We start from the raw sequence: 16,004 nt of genomic DNA, 5'->3' as shown, positions 1-16,004 counted from the left end.
AGAAGAGATTGGTGAGGGAGAGAGAGTAGCTTGTACTAGAATCTCACTCAACAATATCTCAATCAACAACAAGGATGGCCTTGATTACAGAGGGATGATACCCAAGGGAGACTAAGCTCAAAATTAGGTTTGAGTTCAAAACAAGTCTAACCCTAATCTGGAGGAAGGGGTGAGGTACTTATAGGTCCAGATTCGTACAGGGGTAAAATCGGCACTACATAAATTATCCTGGTCCATAGATGCGAAATCAACTACCGAGATGAAGTCAACAGGGCTTGGCCGGCGATGCCGGTGATGGTTGGCCAGCAGCCGCAAGCCGGCAGCTGCCGCTGGTCCGAGGCCGCAGCCGCTGGTCGCGTCTGCAGATGGAGGGGCGGCAGCTGTCCTGAGGCCGGCACAGCGTGCGAGCAAAGGCCAGCGTTTGGCTTGAGGCTCACAGCAGCCGGGTGAGCAGCCGGCAGCACCGGAGGCCGGCAGCCGGCTGAGGGGAGTCCTTCGGCGGCCACTCTTCTCCTCCTCCTTCCTTGTCCATCTTCGGGTCTGCTGCGACGTCCTTCTCTCGAGGTTTATATCTGATAACACAAAGCATATCGGCCTGAGGTAGCAGTCCGTCCAATGGGGTATCAAGATCAAGGGTAGTGAGGAGTGAGTTCACCTTATCATGTAGCGCTTTGACTCGGGCTCGTGTCATCGGTCCACTTGGGGGACTTGTTGGTCTTGGTGTAGCGACGTCGGTGACCGGGGCTACATCACTTTGCGCCTTTGATCTTCATCTCCAAAGCACGGACATGATCTCCATCATCTTCGGGCATGATCTCCATCATCGTCGGCGTAGCGTCAAGGTCAATGGCGCCGTCTTCATGATTGTCCTCCATGTAGCAACTATTACAACTACTTTGAAATACTACTCAACATGAAATTTAAAGACAACCATAAGGCTCCTGCCGGTTGCCACAATACAATAATGATCATCTCATACATATTCATCATCACATTATGGCCATATCACATCACCAAACCCTGCAAAAACAAGTTAGACGTCTCTAATTTGGTTTGCATATTTTACGTGGTTTAGGGTTTTCGAGAAAGATCTAATCTACCTACGAACATGAACCACAACGTTGATACTAATGTTGTCAATAGAAGAGTAAATTAAATCTTCACTATAGTAGGAGAGACAGACACCCGCAAAGCCTCTTATGCAATACAAGTTGCATGTCGAACGAGGAACAAGTCTCATGAACGCGGTCATGTAAAGTTAGTCCGAGCCGCTTCATCCCACTATGCCACGAAGATGCAAAGTACTCAAACTAAAGATAACAAGAGTATCAACGCCCACAAAACCATTGTGTTCTACTCGTGCAACCATCTATGCATAGACACGGCTCTGATACCACTGTAGGGATTCGTTGCATAGAAAACAAAAAATTTCCTACCGCGAACACGCAATCCAAGCCAAGATGCAATCTAGAAGACGGTAGCAACGAGGGGATTATCGAGTCTCACCCTTGAAGAGATTCCAAAGCCTACAAGATGAGGCTCTTGTTGCTACGGTAGACGTTCACTTGACGCTTGCAAAAGCGCGTAGAAGATCTTGATCACGGCGCCACGAACGGGCAGCACCTCCGTACTCGGTCACACGTTCGGTTGTAGATGAAGACGACGTCCACCTCCCCGTTCCAGCGGGCAGCGAAAGTAGTAGCTCCTCTTGAATCCGACAGCACGACGGCGTGGTGTCGGTGGCGGTGGAGAATCCCGGCGGAGCTTCGCTAAGCGTGCGGGAGTATTGGAGGAGAGAGGGGGCGGCTAGGGTTTGGGAGGGGGTGGCCGGCCACTAAGGGGGTGCGGCCAGGCTGTGGTCTTGGGGTGGCCGGCCCCCTCCCCTTGGCCCCTCATTATATAGGTGGAAGCCCCAAGTGTTGGACTACAAGTCTTCGAATAAGACCCGAACCCAAAACCTTCCATGTGATAGGGAAACCTACCTAAGGTGGGAATCCCACTTTGGGTGGGATTCCCCCCTTCCATGTGGGGGGGTGGCCGGCCCCCTTGGTGGAGACCAAGGTGGACTCCACCCTCCTAGGGTTGGCCGGCCATGGGAGGTGGAGTCCCTCCGGGACTCCGCCTTCCTTAGTGGTTTCTTCCGGACTTTTCTAGAACCTTCTAGAACCTTCCGGATCATTTTAAATCTTATAAAATGACTTCCTATATATGAATCTTATTCTCCGGACCATTCCGGAACTCCTCGTGATGTCCGGGATCTCATCCGGGACTCCGAACAAATATTCGAACTCCATTCCATATTCAAGTTCTACCATTTCAACATCCAACTTTAAGTGTGTCACCCTACGGTTCGCGAACTATGCGGACATGATTGAGTACTCACTCCGACCAATAACCAATAGCGGGATCTGGAGATCCATAATGGCTCCCACATATTCAACGATGACTTTAGTGATCGAATGAACCATTCACATACGATACCAATTCCATTTGTCACGCGATATTTTACTTGTCCGAGGTTTGATCATCGGTATCACTCTATACCTTGTTCAACCTCGTCTCCTGACAAGTACTCTTTACTCGTACCGTGGTATGTGGTCTCTTATGAACTCATTCATATGCTTGCAAGACATTAGACGACATTCCACCGAGAGGGCCCAGAGTATATCTATCCGTCATCGGGATGGACAAATCCCACTGTTGATCCATATGCCTCAACTCATACTTTCCGGATACTTAATCCCACCTTTATAACCACCCATTTACGCAGTGGCGTTTGATGTAATCAAAGTACCTTTCCGGTATAAGTGATTTACATGATCTCATGGTCATAAGGACTAGGTAACTATGTATCAAAAGCTTATAGCAAATAATTTAATGACGTGATCTTATGCTATGCTTAATTGGGTGTGTCCATTACATCATTCATATAATGATATAACCTTGTTATTAATAACATCCAATGTTCATGATTATGAAACTAATCATCCATTAATCAACAAGCTAGTTAAGAGGCATACTAGGGACTTCTTTGTTGTTTACATATCACACATGTATCAATGTTTCGGTTAATACAATTATAGCATGGTATATAAACATTTATCATAAACATAAAGATATATAATAACCACTTTATTATTGCCTCTAGGGCATATCTCCTTCAGAATGTTCCGTTTGTTTGGGGCAAGGCACAACAACACGCTTTTGATGAATTGAAAAAGAAACTCACCGAGGCACCACTCCTCATTCTTCCCGATTTTACAAAAACTTTTGAGATAGAATGTGATGCGAGTGGACTTGGAATTGGTGGTGTCCTCATGCAAAATGGAAAACCCGTGGCATACTATAGCGAAAAGTTGGATGGCGCACGCCTCAACTATCCTATATATGACAAGGAACTTTATGCTTTAGTTCGTGTTCTTGAAGTTTGGCAACATTACCTTTGGCCAAAAGAGTTTGTCATTCATTCCGACCATGAGTCTTTGAAGTATTTGAAAAGTCAACACAATTTGAACAAACAACATGCAAAACGGGTTAAGTTCATTGAGTCCTTTCCATATGTAATCAAATACAAGAAGGGCAAGGACAATGTAGTTGCGGATGCTCTTTCCCGCAAACTCACCCTTTTACTCACTCGATTGGATTTCCATGTTTTGGGTCTTGATGAAATCAAAGACTTATATGCCTCCGATACTTTCTTTGGCCCAATCTTCGCAAAGTGTTCTAATGATAAGGGCATCGATGATTTCTATTTGCACCAAGGATTCTTGTTCAAGGGCAACAAACTTTGTATTCCCATGTCTTTGCTTCGCCTTTTGCTATTACAAGAATCGCATGGTGGTGGTCTTATGGGACACTTTGGACGAGAGAAGACATATGCCATGGTTTCCACTCACTATTATTGGCCAAGAATGTACCGCGACGTGGAACGCCTTTGCCGACGGTGTACAACATGCTTACAAGCTAAGTCCACTTCCAACCCCTATGGTCTTTATACACCATTGCCTATTCCTTATGCTCCTTGGTCCGATATAAGTATGGATTTCGTACTAGGATTTCCTCGAACCAAATATGGTCATGATTCAATTTTTGTAGTGGTTGATCGATTCTCTAAAATGGCTCATTTCATACCATGCTCCCGAACGGATGATGCTTCACATATTGCCTCTTTGTTTTTTAGGGAAATTGTGAGACTCCACAGTGTACCAAGAAGCATTGTTTCAGACCGAGATGTCAAGTTCATGAGCTACCTTTGGAAGACACTAATGGCCAAGTTCAACGTCAAGCTTTTGTTTTCATCATCCTCGCACCCACAAACCGATGGACAAACAAAAGTGGTGAACCGAAGCCTCTCCACACTACTCCGAGTCCTTGTCAAGAAGAATTTGAAGTCATGGGAAGATTGCATCCCGCACGCGGAGTTTGCCTACAACCGCGCCAAGCACTCTACTACAATGAGAAGCCCATTCATGGTTGTCTACGGGTTTGAACCACCTACGACGATTGACCTCCTTCCTCTCCCGCTACATGAGCAAGTAAACATGAACATCGACAAGCGAGCCCAATACATGAAGAAGCTACAAGAAGATACAAGGGAAACGATCGAGCAACAAGTTCTTCCTCAAGCAAGTAGACTCAACATGAAGAAAAAGGCACGGATCTTCAATGAAGGAGACCTAGTGTGGATACATCTTCGCAAGGACCGCTTTCCTCAAGAAAGAAACTCCAAGCTCAAGCCTCGAGGCGATGGTCCCTTCAAGGTCCTCAAGCGCATCAACGACAACGCTTACGTCATCGACATACCAACATCCAAGTACTTGGTGAGCAACACATTCAATGTGTCCGACCTCTCACCCTATCATGGAGATGAGGAGAACATAGAGTCGAGGACGACTCTTTCCCAAGGGGGGGAGATGATACGGGGTGGCCTTTGGACACCGCCTCCTCAAGACCGACAAGCCCTCCTCGTGGTCCAATGACACGAGCTCGAGCCCAAGCCCTACACCAAGAGGTGAATTCGCTCCTTTCCACGTATGCATTTGATACCCCTTTGGATGGCGTGCTACTTCATGCAAATACACTATGTTCAATCAGGTACATCGACCAAGACGCAAGCCACGGAGACCACGCCAAGGAAGAGGGAGCTGGAAATGAAGAAGATGGAGTCCCAACGCTCCAGCCGGAACTTCCGCCCCCTAGGACCGGAACTTCCGGCCAGATGCCTCCCAGATGCCCTCCAGCGCCCAGGAAAAAGCATCCAGCCGGAACTTCCGCCCCTGACGACCGGAACTTCCGGCCACCGGAACTTCCGCCCAAGTTCCGTCCTTGTTCCGGAAACGCGCCAAAACAAAACTGGATAGTGCTGCAAGGAAATCGACAGTTTCCGGAGCTAGGCCGGAAGTTGGCTGGAACTTCCGGCCCGATCGGACCGGAACTTCCGCCCGACCGGAACTTCCGCCTACCCGCGTTTCAGCACCAAAACTGGCAGATCCAGCATGTAACTTACCCCTTCGCCCCACCAACTATAAATAGCCTTGTTGGCTCAGATCTGAGATTCAGACTTGATGTAAGAGAAAACATGAGCTATGCTCCTTCCCGCGGGAAACCCTTCTAGATCTACCAATCTACGAAGTTATCTACTCTTCTAGGTAGTTGATCTCTTCCATTCTAGGAATTCTAGTGTTTTGGATCTTTTGCTTTTGCAATTCTATCTATTTGCACTCTTTTCCTCTTTGGAACTCTATCAATTGCTATTGCCAATCTTTTCTGAGGAATGATGGGTTTAGGTTTAGGCAAATATCTCATCTCATGGTGGGAGGGGCGGCGGGATCCCCCTTGTGGGTCTTTTTCTTGCAATTCCATTGGGTTGGTGTATCGGGCCAACGAAGAACAACCGGTTGTGTGTGTGTTGCGTTTGTATCTTCGCTCCACCCCGCTTTCCACCCACGTTCTTCGTGTTCTTCCACCTCCCCCATGAATCCCATCCAAATCCGTGAAGATCGGGCACACCCTTGGGCTTAGCCCTTATCATATGGTATCAAGAGCTCCTTGGTTGCCACGGATTTGACCCCCACACCCCCAAAATTTTCACGGATAATGGCGCCTCCCTGAACATCGGGTGTGGCAAAAGAAAGAGGAACACTGAGTTCGACTGCGGCGAGGCCAATGTGGAGACAGATCACATGGTAGACGCAATCGAAGTAGTCAATCAGAAATAGCTGATGTAGCGGGCGCAGTCGAAATAGTCGCGAGGCCAAAGATAATCGTTGCGACGGGCGTAGTCGAAATAGTTGCGCCACCAAAGATAGTCCATGCGAAGGGCGCAGTCGAAGTAGTTGCGCCACCAAATAAAGTCCATGCGGCGGGCGCAGTCGAAATAGTTGCGTCACCAAAGAAAGTCCATGCGGCGGGCGCAGTCGAAATAGTTGCGCCACCAAAGAAAGTCCATGCGGCGGGCGCAGTCAAAATAATTGCGCCACCAAAGAAAGTCCATGCGGCAGGCGCAGTCAAAATAATTGCGCTATCCAAGATAATCCTTGCGTCGAGTGCAGCTGAAATAATTGCGCCATCCAAGATAGTTGATGTAGCCACGCGACGCCTAGCTGGCATGGCCGATGAAGAGGACGCAGTTGATATGGTCGATCCGCGGCGGGTGAGCATCCGAATATATTGAGTTCGTAATGTTGGGTCCAAGACAGGTAAACCCTGAGTGCAATCAGTGCGCGATGGTGGGCGCGGTCAATCGAGCAGAGCAGTCGAAGCTTTGTTTCAATCTGCAGGTATATTGTGGTGCAAAAACTGCACGCAAATAATAGTATAAGCGAAAGAAAATAGTAGGCAAAATAAATTTTACGTAACTAGTAAAAGTGCCCGTGCGTTGCACCGGGAGAAACAAATACTCAAACGTTTCAGCAAACCATTCGTGTTGACACTTCTCCTCTTTGTCACCATCGTCGAGGGTGGGTGACACATATATAGCTATGTGGGAACTCAAACTCAAATACACAAAACCAACAATCCTAACGCCTTACCCGCTCGAAATACTCATTCCCTTTGTACTTTCACTAATTTTCCGTTCTAACTTCGACGATGTGGTGCACCTTCCACCTACTGGTTCAAAAACCCAGCAATCTTGAGACCAAACCGTCGGACCTCCCAAAAGAAAACCCCGGTGACTTGTTCCCTTCGCCCCCACCAAACCGTGAGATAAATTCAGCAGCACACCACACCTTTCACCTGCATGTTGCCTCCACGCCCTTCTCCTTGCACCAGCGCACATCATCACCTCTTTCCGGCCCTTAGCTCCGCCCCCTTTTCCTGCTTGCGAGCATCCCTCCATCCCCTTTCTTTTTTCTCTCGATCTTCCTCAACCATTAAATATGTGTTGCGGCAGAAGAAACATTGATAAAATGTGGTATTATGTAGGAAAACACATTTGTTAGCGCCCGCCTGGCGGACCGAGCGAGACTCTGATGGAAACTATAAACCGAAAAAGCTGGTTAATTTCAAAACAAAAACAAAAAAAGTGATTGACCTGAACCAACGATTCCGCCAAAACAATGTGTGTTTGGTACTTGCGCACAGATAACAAAGATCTGAGGGGCAAAATAAAAAAATCAAGAGTGTCACGTCCTCTCATAGCAGATCAAAACCTTTGCAGATTCAAGGATTGGTCGGTTTGCAAAGTAATTCTTCCCATGATGTACAACACCATAGCCTGAGGTTCTGAGGTTCGGCAGCAGCCGAGGCATCAAAATTTACCTTCAGCCAGTGCACATCAGATGCTATCCAAGAACTCGAGCTTCTTCTATTGAATTCAGCAATGCACTACTTGCTAATATACACTGAGAATCCCGCTGTAGGACAATGTGTTTTAACTGACCATCAGTTCAAAAGCAAGCTGCGCTTGTGGTACTTTTTTCTTCCTCCAGGAGCACCCAGTCATCCAAGCCTTGGCCTCACCTTTCTCAAATATGCAGAGAACTGTCGGAGGGAATAATACCTGGAACATGTTTATACAGTACAAATGCTCACAACATTGCGTGACTTAGCTCACTCAAAAAGCAGCGCAAGCTCCAGAGAGCGCCCATGTCGCGCTGGACCAAACCACCTGAGGACTAAGAGGCTGGTATTTCAGTTCATAGTCAGCAGCAAGAAAAACTGCAGCGCATACATACTGAATCATCCGTTTTTGCATACCTGACAGCATGTTGTTGGAGCTAATCCTGCCCAACAGGGGCGCACACCGGAACACATAGGTCATCAGTACAGATCGCGGCAGCGTGCTAATTTGTTGCGACGGCCCGACCAATCTATTTTTCAACTTTCCCAAGATCATCCATCGTTCTGATGAGACTTGGAGACCATCTTGCCTCCACGTCATGATCTGCACCTGGTTCGTCATCCAGGCGTTGTGCACCGTCAGTAGCACGCCTGCGGAGTTCATTGTCTCCGAGTTGACACCAAGATCCTCCATCGTTTCAACAAGTACCTGGTTCGTCATCCCGACGCAATGCACCACGAAGAGTCGAAGACCACGTCTGCGCCAGCCTCAGCCACGGTCACATCTCACCTCTGACCCAAGCTGACCTGATGGCGCGTCGGGGCTGCCGTGGCTACCTCCTCGAGCTAGCGCTTCTTATTCCATCGATAGTTGGTCGTGGCCAAGCTATTGGGTAGATTTGGTGCAGGTCAATCTCGTCTCCTAGATCTCACGTGGATATATAGGGACCAGGAGATTGTAGCTATGAAAGAGTCCCGTTAGGAAAGCCTATTACGGCTATACCCGATCGATCTAGAGTTCTTTCCTTAGATGAGAGACTAAATCGCCATGGAGATGTATGAAGTCGACGCGCTATGAGTAGATGCGGGATCGCTCCAACATTGCTTTCCGGCTCGGGCTGGGTCTCGTGTAGGATTTGGATTTTTGGAATCGTGGGGAGGGGCAAGCACGAGCAATCGATCCGGCTAGCAGACATACCACGTACGAAACAATGCAAAACAGAAACTACCACGTACGATCGAGACGGCAGGTTTGACGCGGACGGACCAACAATTACGGTGGTATTCAGATGTATTGTGATTTTGGTGGGAGGGTAAATTGATCCAAAAAAGTGTTGGACCGTAAGAAACCTTATTTTCTTTATCATTAGATATAGATTGAAAATATAGCACCTGATATTTTTGTATCGAATGTAGTGGAGTCCAGCCGATGAAGTTCCGACGATCCTTGTTTTGGGTGGAGAATTTGGCGATTTCACGACACGATGACTCGTGTGGTATTTAATTAGCGCTGTCAACAGGGTTGACGCTGCAGATGTAGTCATGCAACGCTTTGTGGATTTTCGGCCAAACACGTCTCCAGTCAACAGATACTCTTGTGGCTTCACATGGCATGAAATCATCTCCTCCAACTTTCTTTTGATTTGCTTGTACGAAACATTGCCTTGGTACTTGACTTCTGAATTCCCTAGCGTGGATGTTCCTTTCTCTTTCTTTGATACTATCAGCATGTGGGTGACCGAAGTACTTGCATGGTGACGCACTGCACGTGGTACGAATCTATCGGCTACACGAGGCGCCCACATTATTATACATTATACACTATATAAAAGCTAAACAAATTTACACGCTCTCAGAGTTTCAGTTACTGTAGATTGCTATTTATCCAACTCTTCCTCCGATTGTTTGCTGACACGTAGTCTCATCTTTTACCACTTGGTCACTTAACCCGTTTGGATTTTTTTTTTCTCGCGTGGGTGGATACCGGCTACCGGTTTGTTAGGCAACTTCCGGTTAGTGCTCCCTCCAGAGAAATCTACGGGATGGACCCACTTTCTACCACTTTTCTTACCCCACGGCCGCACCGCTTTCACAGAAAAATCGTGAAGAATAAGGATCTCTCGATCGCTTCTCCCATGGAGTTCCGGAGCCCTCTCCACAGCGATTCTCCCATGGCGTTCTAGATCCTCTCTAAAGCGATTTGATTTTGTCATGTTATCTTCTTTTCCTTCCCCAAGCCGTCGCGCCGCCTCCACATCCGTGCCACCGCCATGGATGGGCAACAGCGACCGTGTGGTGCTGCTGGTGGGTCATGGCGGCAAGGCTGAACGGGAGCAGTTTCGGCCTCCCGATTTGCTAGACCGCGGCCAAGTTGGTTGCCTCCCATCCCCGTCCCTTCTTGAGGCGGCCTGCGCTGGACGCGGGAGCCAGACATGGTCGCCGGCGGTTAGGAGCTGTGGGAAAGATCAACTAGGTTCTCCCATGCTTGGGTCTCTTTTCGTTAGATGGCACGGCGGCCGAAGAGCCCCGCCATGGACGGCGCCACGTGGCCAGCAGCACCGTGCCTCAGATGTGGAAGGGCAACAGAGGAGCCCCCGCTCTGTGTGTCCCTGGTGAGTCCTGCAACTAAGACAGCCACGGCCACATACTACCGATTGCCGCCGTGATGCCTGTCCTCCCGTGGAATGCGTCTTCCTGTCAGTGAAGCAGCTGCGTGCAAGGCTAGCGCCGTCGGATACCGAGAACAAACTTACATCTCAATGTCTTTCTTCATGCAGGCCTTTGATGGGTGGACGTTGTTGCTGTTGGCCGGCCAGGTCGTCCTGCTTCCGCGCCATGGTTTTTGGCATATACTAGCAAAAAATATGGAGATGGCCAATGCGGGGTTCCAGACCTGCAACACTGCAGACCTGCAACACTGCAACAAGTTTCAGAGAGTTGTATTTCCTATTGCAAGTTTCCGTATATTGATGATAGAATTTTTTTCAACAATGCATTAGTTTGCTTACAAGCTGATCTTCCTTTTATTGGTGACCTCAAAATCTAGATTTTGAGTACCGGAAAGAATAAGATTCATCAACAATTGCTCTGTTTGGATTCAAGATCATAAAATGAGTTAAATCAATACCCTTGGTAAGCTCTTTTCTCTTTTTATTTTCCATATTGCAGTATTTGTACATATATGTATTTTAATAGTTTATGTTTTTTTCCTTCCATCGTTTGTTCACATGTGGTAACTCTGATTGTGAAACAATATAGAAGTAATTATCCAATATGAAGTGTTGTAACAACCTACTTTCTGTAATACGGGGTTCAGTTCATGAATTTGCTAACAGAACCTGTACCTAGGATGTAGGGAACACATCATCAGGCCCAGCGTTCTACCTAAGTGGAGACCTACCTAAGTGGAGGCCAATCTGTAGCTTTGTAAAGTATAGCTTATTCTTGATATGGTTAGAGATTATTTTATTTATTGGCGATCCCTTGAATGGTTGAACCTGGCGATCCCTTGAATGGTTGAACCCAGGTAGCCAACTTTGAGAAGATATGAGACGATAATAACTAGACAAGAGAAGCAAAGCTACTGTTATAATCTGTCATAGATTTTTTTGAAATAAAAAGTGGTACGAAAAATTACGGGGGTTTCTATGGAAGGCATAGCAAACTGGGACTTCAGAAGTACAATGGCATACCTAAAAATACAACAGCAGTAGTATACCTTATTTTTTTTTAAGAATAATGTTTCCTAAAGTCGTCCAGAGCACATAAGAAAATTCAAGTTAAATCCTCAAGGTACTATTCCTAAATACAGAATAGAGAAATCAAATGTGAGAACTTTGGCTAGGAGTGCTCCAAACTACACTAACAAATCTTTGATAGCACATTCCAAGTTATCACTATTTGCACCGACCATCCAAAATAGTGAATTAATTAACAATCTTCAGCCCAAACAATATCTACTATTTGAAGCAATCATATAACAGGATCAAATTGAAGTCCTTTCTATCTGACATATCTTATCATAACAAGCTATTATGTATTATTGGAAATTTGGGATTAGTGTGTAAACATGGAGGAACCATGGAAAACTAATTGAAGTTTATAGCACATTTGTACTTCCACATAAACCAAATGGTAAAATAGCAGTAATATATATCTGTGTGTATTTACTTTTCCCTCCCTCAAAATAGTTAGTTATTTTCAGTAACGAATGCTATTTTCCATGGATAGCATACAAGTCTTGAATTGATAATTTGATAATATTTGGCCAGAGCTGATCCAAGGTGGTGTTATTATTAATAATTTGTTCTTTCATGAGTTTATCAGTTGATGTTTATGTATTTTATTAGAAGGTCTATGTTGCTACTTTCCAGTTAAGTTTTTCCATTTACGAAAACATTGGATGAAATAGTCCGCTGCTATGTTATATTGTATATAAGCTAACCAAGGTGGAAAAGTAGTTCATCCATTCCTTTTCTTTTTTGCTAAATACATTACTAGAAATCGATCAACAACTGATTATGATGTAACTTTAATGGACATCTCAAATTATTTGACACTATTACCTTAAATCCATAAAAACTCAGTTAAGATGCATCTACACTACAGAAATTGTAATTGAATGATGTATGAGACATATTCTGGTTGCGTGGCAATAGAACCAGGGGGCAACCTCTATTCTAAAAACACCAATGGCCAAGACTTCGATCACCGGTGTCATAACCATGCAAATCTAGCAATAACTCATCTAAGCTAGAGAAACAGATCACAAAAAGAGAGCGCACCTTCTGAATTGGCTTTTACTACTGCATGTTTTTGGTTATCCACAACTCATCTGGTTCCGTGACAGCACCTCATCCGAGCAATCGCCTGCCAGGCCGGGCTCGGTTTGAGCTACTGATGCCTACCGGCGGCTGCCCATGTCCAGCTCTCGGTTAAACTTAGGTATTCGGTTTTCCGTCTGCATTTTGATGGAAAAAACTTAGCAACGTAGGTATCAGGAGATTAGTATATACTTATAAGACAACAGTGAATAGAAACATTAGTAGGTTTCATGTGCATTAGGACTGCTGCATAGTCGAGCCTCTCGCATTAGCCGAGAGGTATAGGGTATGTATTATTCTATTACTCAGAGGGCAGAGGTTTACTAATTTACCATAAAGTTATAACGGCCCGCGAGGTAACATTTTCGCATATCTTTCATTGCAACATTTTCCAGTCATATGGTCCATAGATACGACGTAACTGAATATTGATATAAGACCGTGTGAATCAGTAGATACTTTTTGCTATGTAATGTGGCTTTAGAAACGGGCAACCATCGATTTGTTCCAGCTGCCGCCACTCTCCATTGTTCATAGACTATGTGTCAGGTTATTTCAGTTCTCTTCTATACTGTTGTCCTCCCTTTCTCTGTACTATCACTCATATGGTGCCTTCTCACTTTGTATTGTATTTGGCTATTCCTGTTACATTTCATGAGTTCGACTCTCACCGCATGGCAATAATTGCAGGTTTAGCAGTGTGCATGACTGATTAGCATAAAGACGCTAAAGCCAATAGAGATGGTTTCTAAGTTTACATACTACCTACGGCAGCCTGAAATCTCGAGCCATGTACTCTCTTAGGCTGTATGACAGACGCATATGGCCAGAATTCTCTTATCACCTAATTTTACATGTTGTCTACTCTGTGCTATACTTCTTACCCTGTGTTTGACATAAGCAGATGTATAAGAAGTTAGCTTTTGGGGTGTCTGTTCTTATGTTGTATCTTTGATTCAATCAATGCGTGTTGTACAGCTCGCCTAGGCTAAATTGTCTTCTTTATTTTTGCCTCTTTCTGACAAAGTAATCTATGCGTCCAAGGTGCCGTCAGCAATTCGTGCTTTTGGTCCTATCGCTTCAGTTTCGTCCGCATAAGAATCCCCGTTTAGGTGCACGCAATTGCTGTAGCCAATAAAATTGCCTCTATTGAGCCAGTACAGAGAGGGGTATCATACCAGCTATTCATGCCTGAACCCATGGTTGCTCCGTTGGTCACCTGCGCCAGGCCGGCAGGTTTCATCAGCTCCCATCGCACGGAGCTTCTTCCACGCTCAGGCTCACCATTGGTCCCGGCTGCACGAACCACCCCTGTTCAGGTAGCAATTCACCTCCGCGCTTGCAAACTGGAGGCAAGCCAATCGGTGATGCCGTGGCTCAGTCCCCTGCATCCACGGCCGAATCGTGAAAAAAACTGGAGGCAAGCCAAGCGACGAGGGACCGTGCTGTCCGCCACCGTCCCTATGACCTCCGCCCTCTTCCTTCAGCTACCGCACCGCTTTTCTGCCCACTCTTCTTCGATCCAGTTTTTTTCCCCACCCGATAAGATGGGAGCTGCTGTATGCCGAGCTGGTCGGCGCGGAAGCCGTCGCCGCACACCCCGCGCGCCCGGATTTTACTAACTGGGCCGCAGCCCAACATCAGGTAAGGCGGTTTTCTTTTTCGTTTCTTTTTTTTCTGTTGTTTGTTTTCTTTTTTAAAAGAATCTTTTTTAAAAATCTGAACATTTGTAAAATTTAAAAAAATTCAAATTAAAAATAAATCACTTTTTAAAAATCTGAACATTTTCAGATTTGAACATTTTTTTAACAAAAATGTATTTTTTTCTATGAACAATTTCCAAATTTGAACATTTTTGAATCTGAACAAAATTTATATTTGAACAATTTTCGAATCTGAACGACTTTCATATTAGAACAATTTTCAAATTTGAACAAATTTCAAATTTGAACAAATTTCGAGTATGAACGATTTTCATATTTGAACAATTTTTTAATTTATACCGTTTTCATATTTGAACAGTTTTCAAATTTTAGTAATTCTCAAATTTGACGTTTTTCGAATTTAAACATTTTTCGAATATAGACTTTTCTAATTTGAACAAAAGAAAGAATAAACAGAAAGAAAAGAAAATAAAACAGAAAACGGAAAAAGAAAAAAAAAAAGAGAAAAGGAAAGCGAAAAACGTTAAATGGGCCAGGCCCAATACCCGACCAGGGTGTGCGGCAACCCGCATCGGCACCGACCTGGTCGGTGTATAGGACTGGCCGATAAGATGCTACTGCTGCCCGAATCGACTATCTCCATCAGAGCCGGATCTACTGCTGCGGCCCAGTTAAAGAGCCTTACCGTAGCCACCGAACAAAAAGAAGCTGGGCCGGTCGTGAACAAAACGAACAATGGCTCTCTAAAAAAAAATTATATGTCGTAATTCCAATAAAAAAAAGTGTATACGCTGTTAATCTTCTGCTCACCGACTACAAACAAATGGCCACGGGTGCGGCGTGCGCCGCGCCACCGCCTGCTAGTACACTATATAAAGTTCAAACAGTTTACGGGCTCCAAATTGATTTGAGCACTGTTCATGTGCTATTTATCCTTTCCTTCATTCAATGTTTTTTTGACACGTCATTGCGTTTCATGATCAATACTTATTTACTCCATCAATTATTTCCACCTTCTTTCTTTTTTGATCCGGAGAGTAACCGGTTACCGATTCTCACGTTCCCTGTGCATTGCTATCGCTGGGGAAATCCGGTTCCCTTTCTTTTCCACACTAGCGCATTGGCTTCAAGTCAAAAATCGGTAGTCAAAGCGGTGACGGATCCCATCCCAGATCAATCTAGAGGGAATAACTGTACGTGCGTGCCCCGACACATACTCTCCCTCCCTGCTCCCCCTGCCTCCTTGGCTCCTCCCCACGATCTCCTCCATGAAATTCCTCCCTGCCTTCCACCTTCACCGGCTTTCCCTCTGGTAGCTCCTCCCTGGTCGAGATTCCTTGCGAACAGGCCGAGGACAAAGCCATACTGAGAAGTAGGAGGAGGCTGGGAGGCGCGCCACAGACCTAGGTAACTAGGGTTTCCCTGGAAGTCGTCAATAAGAGCAGAACGGCGTCGCGGTGGTGGTGGGGGGGGGGGGGTCGGTGGAGGAGACCGATTCCGTGCCGTGCCGGCGAGCAGCAGCTTGCAAGGAGTTCAAGGTTGGCCGGGATGACGGCGAGCAGCAGGATAATCCATGTAACGAGACCACAACGGCGGAAATAGCACCGACGGGAGCAGAACTCAGGGAGGAGCGGCATCACGCGGAGTTCCCGAATCCGGCCATGGCATGGCGGCGGAGAGCGCCGATCTGGCCGCCGCGTGAACTCGGGAGGGAGTTGGGGTGGCGGCGGCGCTG

The 16,004-nt window shown here is 46.1% G+C and overlaps 2 long non-coding RNA genes across 4 annotated transcripts; one reads left to right on the top strand and one right to left on the bottom strand.

Moving 5' to 3' along the window:
- Nucleotides 1-516: 516 nt before the first annotated feature.
- Nucleotides 517-14,140, bottom strand: LOC127323581 (uncharacterized). Of its 3 annotated transcripts, XR_007865821.2 has the most exons (4): nucleotides 13,784-14,140; nucleotides 12,567-12,742; nucleotides 8,200-10,683; nucleotides 517-8,117 (listed from the first exon to the last, which is right to left on the bottom strand). It is a non-coding gene; the product is annotated as an uncharacterized lncRNA (long non-coding RNA). The 3 variants fall into 3 exon arrangements; XR_007865820.2 differs by lacking the exon at nucleotides 517-8,117 and having other exon boundaries at nucleotides 8,168-10,683; XR_007865822.2 differs by lacking the exon at nucleotides 517-8,117 and having other exon boundaries at nucleotides 8,168-10,675.
- Nucleotides 10,693-13,610, top strand: LOC127323582 (uncharacterized). The gene is made up of 2 exons (XR_007865823.1): nucleotides 10,693-10,914; nucleotides 13,296-13,610. It is a non-coding gene; the product is annotated as an uncharacterized lncRNA (long non-coding RNA).
- Nucleotides 14,141-16,004: the final 1,864 nt, after the last annotated feature.

Source organism: Lolium perenne, chromosome 3 (assembly GCF_019359855.2).
Source record: "Lolium perenne isolate Kyuss_39 chromosome 3, Kyuss_2.0, whole genome shotgun sequence".
Classification (NCBI taxonomy): domain Eukaryota; kingdom Viridiplantae; phylum Streptophyta; class Magnoliopsida; order Poales; family Poaceae; genus Lolium; species Lolium perenne.
This window is presented reverse-complemented; position numbering and strand designations above follow the sequence as displayed.